Source organism: Lolium rigidum, chromosome 4 (assembly GCF_022539505.1).
Source record: "Lolium rigidum isolate FL_2022 chromosome 4, APGP_CSIRO_Lrig_0.1, whole genome shotgun sequence".
In the NCBI taxonomy this organism is placed as follows: Eukaryota; Viridiplantae; Streptophyta; class Magnoliopsida; order Poales; family Poaceae; genus Lolium; species Lolium rigidum.
Window position 1 is genome coordinate 29,344,795 of NC_061511.1, and position 12,651 is coordinate 29,357,445.

Genomic DNA, 12,651 nt, shown 5'->3' on the forward strand with positions numbered 1-12,651 from the left:
CCAACGTGAAAGGATCGTATGCCGCACCTAGAGGGGGGGTGAATAGGTGCTAACCAATTTTTAGTTCTTTTTAAATTTAGGCTTGACACAAAGGTAAATTCTCTACATATGCAACTAAGTGAATTTACCTATATGACAAGGTTATCAACTAAGCAAGATATAGCTACGCAATATATAGGAGATAGAATGGGATAGAGGTAACCGAGAGTGGAGCACGCGATGACACGGAGATGATTCCCGTAGTTCCCTTCCTTTGCAAGAAGGTACGTCTACGTTTGGAGGAGTGTGGTTGCTACGCAAGCCAAACCAACAGCCACGAAGGCTTCACTCAGATCTCCTGTGAGCAACGCCACGAAGGCCTAGCCCACTTCCACTAAGTGATTTCCTCGAGGCGGAAACCGGGCCTTTACAAGGTTCTTGGGGCACACATCCACAACCGAATTGGAGGCTCCCAAATCTATAACAACACAACAATCAACAACAATACATCAACACAAATCAACTAGGGATCCAAAGAGAAACACTAGCAAGGGGGCCCTCAAACAAATGAGGGGGAAATGTAAATCGCTTCGGTGAGGATGTAGATCGGTGACTTCTCCTTCGAATCTCCAAAGATCAAGAGCTTTGGTTGGGGGAGGAAGGAGATCTTGCAAATCTTGTGTTCTTGAGGTGGCTCTAATGGTGGTGAACCTTGGCAGATTTTTCTTGCAATGATTGAGCAAAGGAGAAAGGAAGAAGAAGAGGGGTATAAATACCCCTCCCCAAAATCCAGCCGTTGGGGCATCCGGGGGGGGGGGGGCGGATATTCCGGCCTAAGTAAGGGCCGGATAATCCGCCCCCCCAGGATAATCCGGCCTCAGGTACAAAACCGGGACAATGTCCGGCCAAAAATCCGGCCTCTAACCAGACTTGCTTTTCTTTAGGTCCTTAGCCATTTTCGAGGGGGCCGGATATTTCCGAAATGTCCGGCCCGGATAATCCGGCCTTGGGACAAAACCAGGACAATATCCGGCCAAATATCCGGCCTCTATCCAGAGGCATACTGAGCCGCAAATCCTAAGTCCTTAGCCGAAAATCTGGGGACCGGATATTTTGGAAATATCCGGCCCGGATTATCCGGCCTGATGATCTTTTTGCTGCATCTTTTTGACAGAACTGACCACATCCAACACACATAAAAATGTATCTATATAATCCCTGTACCACTTAAACAAACATTAGTGTATCACATACATTGACATCAAACACACAAAACATAATATGAGAGATGTTCTTTCAATCTCCTCCTTTTTGGTGTTTGATGACAATATACTGGATTTGCAAGAGAATCACTATAGAGACAAGCATGATGGCAAAACATAGAGGCACTCCCCCTACATGTGTGCATATAAGTAATTTGCATTTGAATACAAATACACAACACATAGGACCGAGGTGCCTCAACACAAGAGGTATCCAACATGAGCTCTAACAAGAGACATAGACATATATGAAGTTGAGATAGGATGCTCGAAATCATACCCATGTGTAGATATATAATACGGAGATATAGCATCACTCATAATATAATAGTCTTGATTTCAACATATAGAATTCCGAAAACCATAACAATGTCTCACACCACATAGCACATAGTTTTAAATGGAACACAAGCAAACCAAATAGTTCAAATAAGAGGGAACACAAGCAATATAGGAATGATAAATGCGTATGCTTGTGCCCAAACCATGCAAACTATGCAAATCCCCGAGAGAGTTCCTAATAGAACACTTCTCCCCCTTTGGCATCGAGACGCCAAAAAGGGGATAAGCGCGATGCTACTCGCCCCATGGAGATCACTCGGAGCCCTCGTCGTCCTCGGACTGGTACTCATGTTCCTCTTCCTCTTCATCTTCATCAGTGTCAGGGGCATCCGGAGAGCGGCGAGTGAGGTTGGACCTTTGAATGCAACTGTCAAGATCACTCCACGGAACCTGAGCAGAATGCCACCCACTGTAACCTAGGTGAACTGGAGGCTGAGGCGGGGGTCCTTGCTCACCACTGAGCTTGTGCAGAATAACCGCCTGAGTATGCTTAGTCTCAGAACGCTCTCGGCTGGCCGCATAGTTCTCCTTATGGATCTCAATGTTCATGCAAAGGATGTGACGCTGAAACCAACTAAGCCTGTTCACTTGTTTCTTCATAGCCGGGAGATCAGGACGGCGAGCAGGAGCAAAACCACTAGAACGAGCATCACCCATGAAGGAGTCAGGTGCAGGAGCAGCAGAAGATACTGGCTTGAGCTTGTAAGCCTTCTTGACAGAATGCTTCACCAATGAGTACCCGCTCAAGTCTTTATCCATGGCCACAGAGTTGTTGATGAGGAGCTGTATATATGGTGCATAAGGTATGGTGGTCCGGGATACGATGGCATCATGAATCTCATTGAAGATGAAGTCCATGACATCAATAGTGTAGTCACGATCCCCATTAGTATCACGGGCACACCTAAAGCTGAGGTGCATAAGATTCACAAGAGCTCCCCGGAGAGCATCATTGTTACCACCACTTGGAGAGATGGTGGCCCGAAAGAATCTGAGTAACTGACTATAGATGGGAAGCAGCCCCTTAGAAGAACCAACTTTTCCAGCTGAGGTATAGAGATCAAACAGCACATTCTTATCTGTCTTCTGTGGTCCATGAAGACGACGACCTCCTTCTGCAGGAACTCCAAGAATAGCAGCAAATCGGCGCAAGGTTGCGCTACAGTGAGTGGAACCAGTCATCCATTCCATAGTGCGGTCCTCATCTTTCTGGATGGCCAAAGTGGCAAAGAATTGCTTCACCAACTCTGGACTATAGTCACACTTAATCTTCATCAGATCCTGCAAGCCCATCCTACCAGTCACCCAGATGGCATCCGCAAAATGATCATTTTCAGAAAGGTCTAACACATTGATTACTTGCATGGGTCGCACTTTCGGCATGGGCTCATAAATATCCTTGTAGAATTATGGTCATGTTGATTGGTTATATGTGCATTGAAAAATAATTTCATGTTGACTGGTAATTCATCATGACTATTCACATTGCATATTTGTTAACATTAGTTTGTGCATTGAAAATAAGCTCATGTTGATTGGTAATTCACCATGAAAATTCTTGGAGAATATATTATAGACTAATCTATAGAGTATTGTAGACTATTTTATAGAGTACATTGTAGGCTACTCTATAGAGTACGTTGTGTTATCTTATAGCGTACTCCCTCATAAAATAGTCTACAATGAGAGAGTCCTTTGCCATAATCATTCTGTTCTTCAATACCATTTCATGAAGTACATTGTGTTATCTCATAGCATACCCTCTCATCTCGTATGCGAGGCTGGTGTTCATCTCTCGGAGCCCTAGTTCATGCAATCCTGGGTTGAAAAACGTTTTGATCACGAAGAACTTCTAGCGCATAAGCACGAAAAAAAGCTCTGAGCACGAAAAATGACCAGCCATATGGTACATTTTTTTAATGATATAGTCCATTCCAGCTCGGGTGTGAAACTAACCGTGCGATTATTCAAAATTATGCCATATGGTGCATTTTGAATGATATATAGTCTCTTCCATCTCGGGTGTGAAACTACCCACCAGATTCCAAGTATTTTTCGTCTCTAGGTGATCATACACACCTTTACTAACAACAATTTAGAAATTAGTACGGAATAACATGATTCATGGTTTAGCATTGAAAAACATGATGATCCTCGTTGGTAAGCTTTGAGCCCGTAAGCAAATATGTAGCCAAGAAAGTAAAGACTGATCTTATCATTAGGCCCAAATTCATGACAATGTCGGAGGCGAGCGGGGAATTCATTGTCACCCGTTTCCAATAAATCCATACAAAGAGCATGGATTAAAAGATGGTCTCATCATTCAGCCGATAGTTCATGACAAGGTTTGGTGCTTAAAAATTGAGCACAAAATACTTTTGGCGCAAGGAGAATGACAATCGAGCATATAGAAGAAGAAAAAAAGCCGACGGTGTTAACCATGTTGTCCTTTGAAAATATACCATGTGGTACATTTATGAGTGATCTGGAGTCCTTCCCATCTCAGTTATGAACCTACTCGCCCGATTCTATGTCAAATATGACCATGTGTGATCGTGCACACCTGTTCTCAACAACAAATTAGAATAACATGGAATGATAGTGATATATTATTGGTTTAGTGGAGAATTATCAAAGGATTGCCAGCTATTCGGCTGGAAGTGGCACTTGTATCCTCGTTTGGAAAGATTTTTGGTGTGGCACTCTTGTATATTCGTCTGGAAAGATTTTTGGTGTCACTGAAGTGCTATGAGATAAATTTACACATTTGAACTTCTATGCCCTCGATGAAGACCTCTTTGAATCATCTACATATCTAGATAAATTTACACGTTTGAACTTCTATGCCCTCAGGCCTCAGTGAAGACCTCTCTGAACATACCTCATGCACAGCTTTGCACCTTCGCTTCGGGCACCACTATAATTACACCACTTTCATGCACTATTATAAATTTGTATTTCTCATTCGTTGAATGATGTCACGCACTTAATATTAATTTTTGCATCGAAAATTTGCATATGTTGATTGGTAATTCAGCATGAAAAATCTTGTTGCATATCTTATAGACTAATCCATAGATATATTGTAGACTATCTATAGAGTACATTGTGGTATCTAGCGTACTGTCTCATAGAGTACATCTTGGAGCCCCAAAATCGATATTGGATAAAGGAAAATTTTCTTAAGCATTCTGTCCTTTGATACTGTTCCATAGAGTACATTGTGGTAACTGATAGTGTATCCTCAATGGTATGTCTATTAGAAAGTCAGAGATAATTTGCGGCATAGTACAAACAGAAGGGGTGGAACGAGACTGTGGTTACAAGCCCATAGCATATAGAACGAAAGCAAACTGAGTTGGCCACTCTACTTCTCATCTCATCTTAGAAAACAAAAATTTCCTAAAAAAATAAGCAGCAGAAGGCACAAGTAGCTCGTAGTAGAGTAGTAGACCAACAGGATTCCACCGCCACCTACATTGTGAAGCACGACAACCTGTTAGTATTGAACGGCAATATTGTAAATATACCAACTGGACAATAGGATCATCACCATAACCAGAAACATGCATTTCCGCATGAGACATGGAATTTTCAGTAAGATTATGTTTGCACCGGTTGTGAAAAAATATAGGTAAGCTTATTATTATTACCTTCAGAAAAAATTCCACGAAAAAGCTTTAGCATCCATCAAATATGTCATGGAAGTATAATATAAGGGATTGAATCAGGTCTTCCCTTATCTGCTCCGGAATTTTTGACTTAAATACTCTTCCAGAATCACTTGTTAGCTGTTTTATGCATTACAGGATAAAGTAAACAAATTCAGATATATTGAATGAAATGTAGACAAGGAGAATACAGTTTCATATTTGGCATATGTGAATAATAACTTAGCCAGGTAAATGAATACATTTCCTAACATGTACAGTGCAACCTAATCATACTTACAGATCACAGGCTTCAAGAACAAAGACTGTATTATAAGCATTTTAGCAAAAGAACCTCATGGAGAAAATAACTATTACTAGATTATAAATATGCGAATTAACGACAACTATTTGAAGCAAATGCCATGCAAAACGAATACCTATTTGCTGCGTACGACAAAAGTAAGGACTGTCAATAGAATTACATTACAAAACAATTAAGAGTGACAACAATAATACAATCATACTGCAACCACACAGCACTATTGGAACAAGCAGATATCTGACTTAGTGGAATACAAGTAAAAAAGGAAACCCGTATAATGTGCCAACAGCTGCATGGAGAACGTTAGTGCAACATTTCCATAAAAATCTCATGGGCAGTGAAACTATTCCCATGCTTCATATATGTTGAAAAGCACAAGAAAAGGAAAGCTGAAGCACAAAACTCGGAGCAAATAAAGCACTTCACCTGATTACGTCGCTATCTACAGGTATCTTGCTCTTTTCTGTATAGTGCCTCTTTGCGGAACCCATGAAATTACAGATGTCATCCGCCCAAACAGAGGACCGAAGCTCAGAAGAAGCTGATTCAGTAGGCCTGTATATTTAAATTCACGAAACATGAAGTAAGCCTCATGAAATTACTACAGCTGAGAAGATAAAACACCAAGATGTCAAAGATACTAGAGAAGAAAAAAAAGGAGAAGCACACACTGCAGATAAGCTATATAATAAGTATAACTAGCATATGGCAGTTTAGAGTATTTTTCAGCACATGTGGCATTTAGCACCATTGGTCTTTGGGAGGTCAGTGACATACTACATGATCGCAGCCTGCAAGCAGGAGAAGGTAGTGCCAGGTCGATCTGATTATTCAGCATCTCACGGTGTTTTGTGTACAACTAAAATTAGAAAGCATAGAAGCAAAAATACCTTAAATACTAAGATGTCTACAATTTTTAATTCGCCAAACACAAGCAGATTTTGAACTGCAAAAATTTACAGTCATAACCATACCACAAAGCGCCAGAAAAAATACGGAGAGCCGGATGCCCGGCGAGCGTGGACTTGGACGGAATCTCAGGCACCGACGACGTGCCTGAGGATGGCGACTGACGAATCTGGCCTCACTTTTGTATCTGGAGCCAGATCCACTTGGATGGATGGCGCCGGTTTCAGATCCCGGCGACGCGGCGCCTCCAAAAGATAACCTAATTCCACGGGGTCCCTCGTCTGACAAGCTGCGAGATGACAGCGAGCTGCAGATCCAACCAAGGTGGAGGCGTCCTCGACGCAAGTCATCGTGGAGCCCGGTGGACGCACGACGGGTGTCCATGGCGTTGCCGGCGACGAACTTCTCCAAGCACTCGACCTGCTGCCACGCCAGACCTCTTCATGCTGCAGTTTGATTATCTTCCATCAGATCGGAGGAAATCTCAGAAATAGATCGGAGGAGATCCCAGAAACAGATTGGAGGAAACCTCAGAAAATCGGATGCAAGGAAAACCAAACTGTGTGATCTTACCTGATAAGCAGCTCAGTAAAACCTTGGGGGCGGCCATGGATCTGCATGGAGGACGACGGCGGAAGAGCAGAGGAAGGGGAGGCTCGGTTTGGGAGGACGAGTGCTTCGAAATTAGAACTGGGGCAGGTGGCGCAGTGGCTTGGTACACCGAGCGACGTGGGGTTGGCCCACCGTATATTCGTATAAAGTACACAGCGATTGTACGTAGGTGCGCTCGTATATGAGGAAAACACCGGTCAATGACTTGGACGCGGGCCCCAGCGTCCGAATCTCACAGCGATGGCGGGCGACTGGGATTTCGACTGCGCCCCATTTTATAAGCACCAACTGGGATTTCTATTGTATTAAACCTTCTACAAAGTTGTGTGTACTGCATATCGGCAAAACTAGCTAGCACGTGGATTTGAATTGACTCAGAATTGGAGTCCCGGCCATGCATACTTCCCAAACGCTGGCTCTCTGAAGCCTGGTTTGCCATCAAACTGCTGCTGCCGGTCTTGCGTACCTGTCACATGCAAGATCAGGCAAAATTAGCATGAAAAAAGACGATGGTAAGACGACGATCGCAAGAAGAAGCATAGTTACCTTGGGCAAGGCCTCGAAGCACTTGTATGCGACAAACGGTCATTGCGGTAACAAAGAATTCTGTATGTACCAGTGCGTGAGTCACTGTATTATGCAGAATCTGCACTAGGACACCAAATGGATGTTAGTGCGACAGTTGAAATATATAAGGGAATGATCTTTTCGGGTGTTCGGCCAAACGAAAATAGACCTTACCTTCATCGTGTTATACGGTGGAGCTGTATTGAATTCATGTTTCAAACTGTCCATTGTCAGCATATACTCGCGACGCCTTTTCTTTACATCAATATTTGGACCGTAGTTCGCTGAAATGGACTCATCATCACTAAAATTTGCCAGAGTATCTCGAGCCATGAAGTAGCTCATTGCCGCCACACCTTCAAGAGCACCAACAAAGGAGACAATACTTTCCTTAGTGACCCTGTCATGGTACGCAGCCTCAGCTGTACTGACAAAGGTGCGCAAATACACCTGAAGAACCTATGTATTTTGTAGGGATGTGGGTTAATTAGATACAAATATTACATATACCACAACAATGTTTTCCATGTACCCCATAAATAGTTTATTGAGTTACCAGCATTTCTCTCTTTGTTGGAGTCATCAGTTTGGTGAGAAGTGCACTTTGAGGAATTATGCCTGGCTTGCCCTGAAATAATTTCATAGAGGAAAATAGAAGATATCGTCATTTTGTTGAGGTGCGAAAGCTCAGAAATTGATACGATACTTTGCAGGTTTGGATATCAGAAATAATGTGGTTACCATGATAGTGGAAACCAGCTTCACTGAATCTTCAGCTACCGTGCAAAGATAACGTCGAAATCCTGTTGTTTCCCGATACTGCAACTCTCACGAAATAAACAAAGGGGAAAATTTAGGTCATATCTAGCAGTAGTTTTGTACTTTTAGTTCCTTCTTTACTCAGCCTTTTTTTCTTCATTAATTACTCATTTATAATAGAAAATAAGTATGTGATTTTACGATTACAGTCTTCAGAAGAATAGGATAACTTAGTACAAAATGCATAGTGCTTGTTTTCATGATTTTGGCGCTGCTGCTTTGCTTCTGGTGCTAAATTGCTTCGCATCGTAAAGGAAAACAAACTAGGAACAAGGCTTACCAGAATGCCAGTATGAGAAATCTTCGTAAAGAACTCCTGAATCCTATCCCGTTCTTCACATAACTCCTTTTCGAAAGAAACATAAACAAATAAGGCTTCAAGTAAATATAACAATGTGAAGAAAGTGGACGAACATATTATATAGGATTATAAAATTTGGTATGGGACATCTATTTTAGCTCTACACTATTTCTGGAGTCCTTCATTGTTTGGTTTTACTTTATCACTATGTATGTCTATAGTACATTTTTGGAGTTGACGCAGAATTGAGTCACCATGGAGAATTAAAAAAACTTAAAATTAACAAAGCCTTTGCTGAAATAATATTGTTTAGTGGAAAGAATTTTCTATTAAAAGGAGAGAATAATTCACTGACGAATAAGCAATGACATCTGACGAATTATGAGAACCAAATGAAACACAAAAAATATGTCTCGGAGTAACACTGAGGTGTGGCCATGAGGGGCATGAATTTCATGAAACCGTAAGACTGAATTGAAGCAAACAAAACCAGCGACAACAGTATATACAATTAAAAACACCAAACACCTAAAAATGTGCAAACTTAGAACCCTAGAACTGTATTGGATAAACTAAACGAACTGTATTTGCGTGCCTATGTCGACACTGGGTTTGCACTGAGGGATCATGCATATAGTTTCTCAAGAACTTGTTGGCCTGTAAAAATTTAATGGGCAGAAACCTGACACGGAACAACACTTTGCTGAAACAGTGTGGATTATTGTCCATGAGTTGCAATTGAAGGAGAGAATAATCCACCGACACAACGAAATATGAAAGCAGGATGAAACAAAAGACTAAGCCATGGAGTGGCACTGGACTGCGGCCTCTCATGGTGAGACTGACTTAGAATCTGGATGAATTTCTTGAAACCGAAAGACTGAATTGAAGCTCAAAGCCGCATGCAACAATATATATAAAATTAAAAACACCAAAAACATACAAATATTCAAACTTAGCACCCGAGTATTGTCTTGGAAAATTAAATGAACTGGATTTGCATGCCTATGTTGATATTGAGTTTGCACTCATGTATCATGCATACTATTTCTTCAGAATTCATTGGCCTGGTAAACATTAACAGAGTTTGAATATGCCAATGGGCTGACACAACGAGTACATCGAAACAACTTAAAGCAGAGTTGAAGTGTCTTACATAATCCATCTCCGCTGGATCCTCCCGGTTGACGACGACCTGACGGCCGTCGGCGACGCCATTGACGATCCCCTGGCCGTGGCGCGTCCTGGGGTTGACGAGCTTCAGACTGTTCCCCTCACCCAGCCCCCGCACCGGCAGCGACACTGTGCTGCTGCGAGGCTGGCGGCTGGTTAGGAGGAAGCCGGAGAACGAAGCGAGGCCGCCAATGGAGCATGGCCTGAGGGTGGCGGACATGGTTGTCCGGCTTTGGTAGATGAAGATCAAGATCGATCGATCGTGGAGGCGCGGTGTTGTTAGGTAGCCGAGGGGGTGTATTTATAGTATTGTCGCTAGCTCGGTATGATTCTGACTCTAGACGAATTCCCAACCTCCTACGTTTTCTTTTTCCCCGACCACGGAGAATTCCTAAATCTCCCACCTTTCTTTTCAGCTATGGACTCTTCGTTTGCCTAAAGTCAAGGACTGTGGACTCGTGTTCCGGAAAATGTCCAAGGCAGAGCCATCATGTTAAGGCAAGCAGCCTCTCACAATAGCAGTACATAACTAACAATCTTCGGTCTGTCCCAAATCTATTTTCTGGCGAACGCTGGGCCACCGGCGGCCGTAAAAATGCAAATCATCAGCCGCATTCGGAGCCGTCGGATGCACCTAAGTAACAAAATCGCGCGCATCCGATCATGTAGCAAAATACTTCTCATGTAGCAACTTTTTTTTTGTGTATATGAACATTTTTCCATAAAACATAAAAGATTGTGACGTATGGGAAAAATATTGTAGCACTTGTCCATGTAGAAAAAATACAGTATGTAGCAAATCCCTATATGTTTGGAGAAAAATCTAAAAAACATGTTAGAGTCTCCAACAAAAAGAACCAACACATCAAACATTATTGCCTAACTCATCCAACATTACAAGAAACACATGTAACATTTGAGCCGTCTCTCAGTAGCATATGCACAGAAATTATTATAGCACGTTGCTCATACTTACACATCAAAACCTATGTACACATGTAGCAAATCGTAGCGCAGAGTATCAATAAATTTCCCAAAACCTGACCTTCCCCAACGATCATGGAGGCACTGCCATGGCCTATTGGATCACGCCGGCCACCGATACACCACGCCGGTGGTCTGTCTGAGACAAATCGAGTGAAGTCCCAACCAATCCACTCGTGGGCCAACGCCTTCTCAAATTATTGTGTTTGGGCGAGCTCTGCCTACCATCTATGGCGAGGTTCTTGACCTTCACTGGCGCTCACATGCGGAGTTGAGCGACACGAGCGGTGGATGGAGGTAGGCAGGAAGAGGCATCGTCCATCGCGGTAGAGCACGGCTGCGTGGGGCGAGCTCGAGGAGGACTTCCATGGAGTGTCCGCGGTAGGGCAAGCTCCTCGCTAGCTGAAGGCACGACTGGAGGAAGGCGGCAGGTGTTGGGAGATAGATCTAGCGCACCCGCGACCGGAGGAGCAAATGCGACGTGGGGCTTTATTCGTCGGAGTCCGAAGGAGCAGCGGTGCACCAGCTGGTAGAGCCGAATGGCGTCAAGGAGAAGCCTCCAGATGGAAGAAGGTTTAGAAGCTTGGTTAGGGTTCTCTCTCAAAGAGCTGGACATACAAGAGCAAAAAAGTTACGTTTTGAATTATTTTGTATTACTGGGCGGAATTTTTGTACCACCTGCAGAAAAAAATGTCACATATGAACTATTTTTGTTCGACAATCGGACGTGCATGATTCACTCACTTAACTAGATCGGATGGCCGTTGGGGCGACTGATGCTTTCTTTTTTTTTTGTTTGAAGGAGGGCGACTGATGCTTTCGAGTATAAGGGTACTAACAAATTACTAGTGTTATTACTTTTCCCACTATAATTAGCCTAATAAATACCCATCTACGGAGTACATGGGTTTCAAAACAACAAAAAAGCCCAATGAGTCCGAGTAGAAAACGTACACGCAAATTTCTTGCAAATATATATCTCGTGTAGTCCTGTGCTGGCGTGACCTACACCTACCGTGCTCGCGCAGTCGCCCGATCTGATTCCTGCATAGTACTCCGGCCGGGCGCTGGAGGCCATGGCGGCTACCGGGTCTTGGGCCAATCTCAGCAGGGATATGCTCACGTTCATCGCCAACGACGCTGCCGGCGACGGCTTGTCTCTGGGAGACTACATGAGTCTCCGCGGCGTCTGCACCGCGTGGCGCTCTGCGCTTGCGCCGCCGTTCCCTGCCCTCCTCCGCCTCACCGACGGCGGCCGCCGACCGCCTGTCCGCGTCGCCGTCTTCTTCCTCCCGTTGCGGTGCTTGTTCCGCTACATCTACATGGGGTCCTCCACGGCGCTCGACGACTGCCTATTCAACAGTCTCATCGACAGCCACGCCAGCATCGTCGGCTCGGGTAGCGGCCGCTTGGCCATCGCCGTCCACAGCCAGCTGGATGTCAAATCCTGGACGTGGAGGATCTACCTCCTCCATCCCCGCTCCGGCGAGGAGACGGAGCTCCGCCCTCCGTCCAGGGCCCACAATCAACGCGTGCGCAAGGTCGTCTTCGCGCCAAACCCGCCGCACGGACGACCTAAGGACTGGCCGACCGTCGTGGCCCTATATGGTCGGAACAAGGTGGCCTACATCGACGCGACCACAAGCAAGGAGTGGACGACCGTCGACATCCCCTTCAAGGCGGTGCCGCTGGAGCAGCTGGTCGATCTGGCCTTCGACGCCAGAGGCG

General features: G+C 44.2%; 1 long non-coding RNA gene across 1 annotated transcript; it reads right to left on the reverse strand.

Moving 5' to 3' along the window:
• Positions 1-4,920: 4,920 nt before the first annotated feature.
• On the reverse strand, positions 4,921-7,133 carry LOC124708808. The gene is made up of 4 exons (XR_007005330.1): positions 7,041-7,133; positions 6,533-6,913; positions 5,985-6,113; positions 4,921-5,057 (listed from the first exon to the last, which is right to left on the reverse strand). It is a non-coding gene; the product is annotated as an uncharacterized LOC124708808 (long non-coding RNA).
• Positions 7,134-12,651: the final 5,518 nt, after the last annotated feature.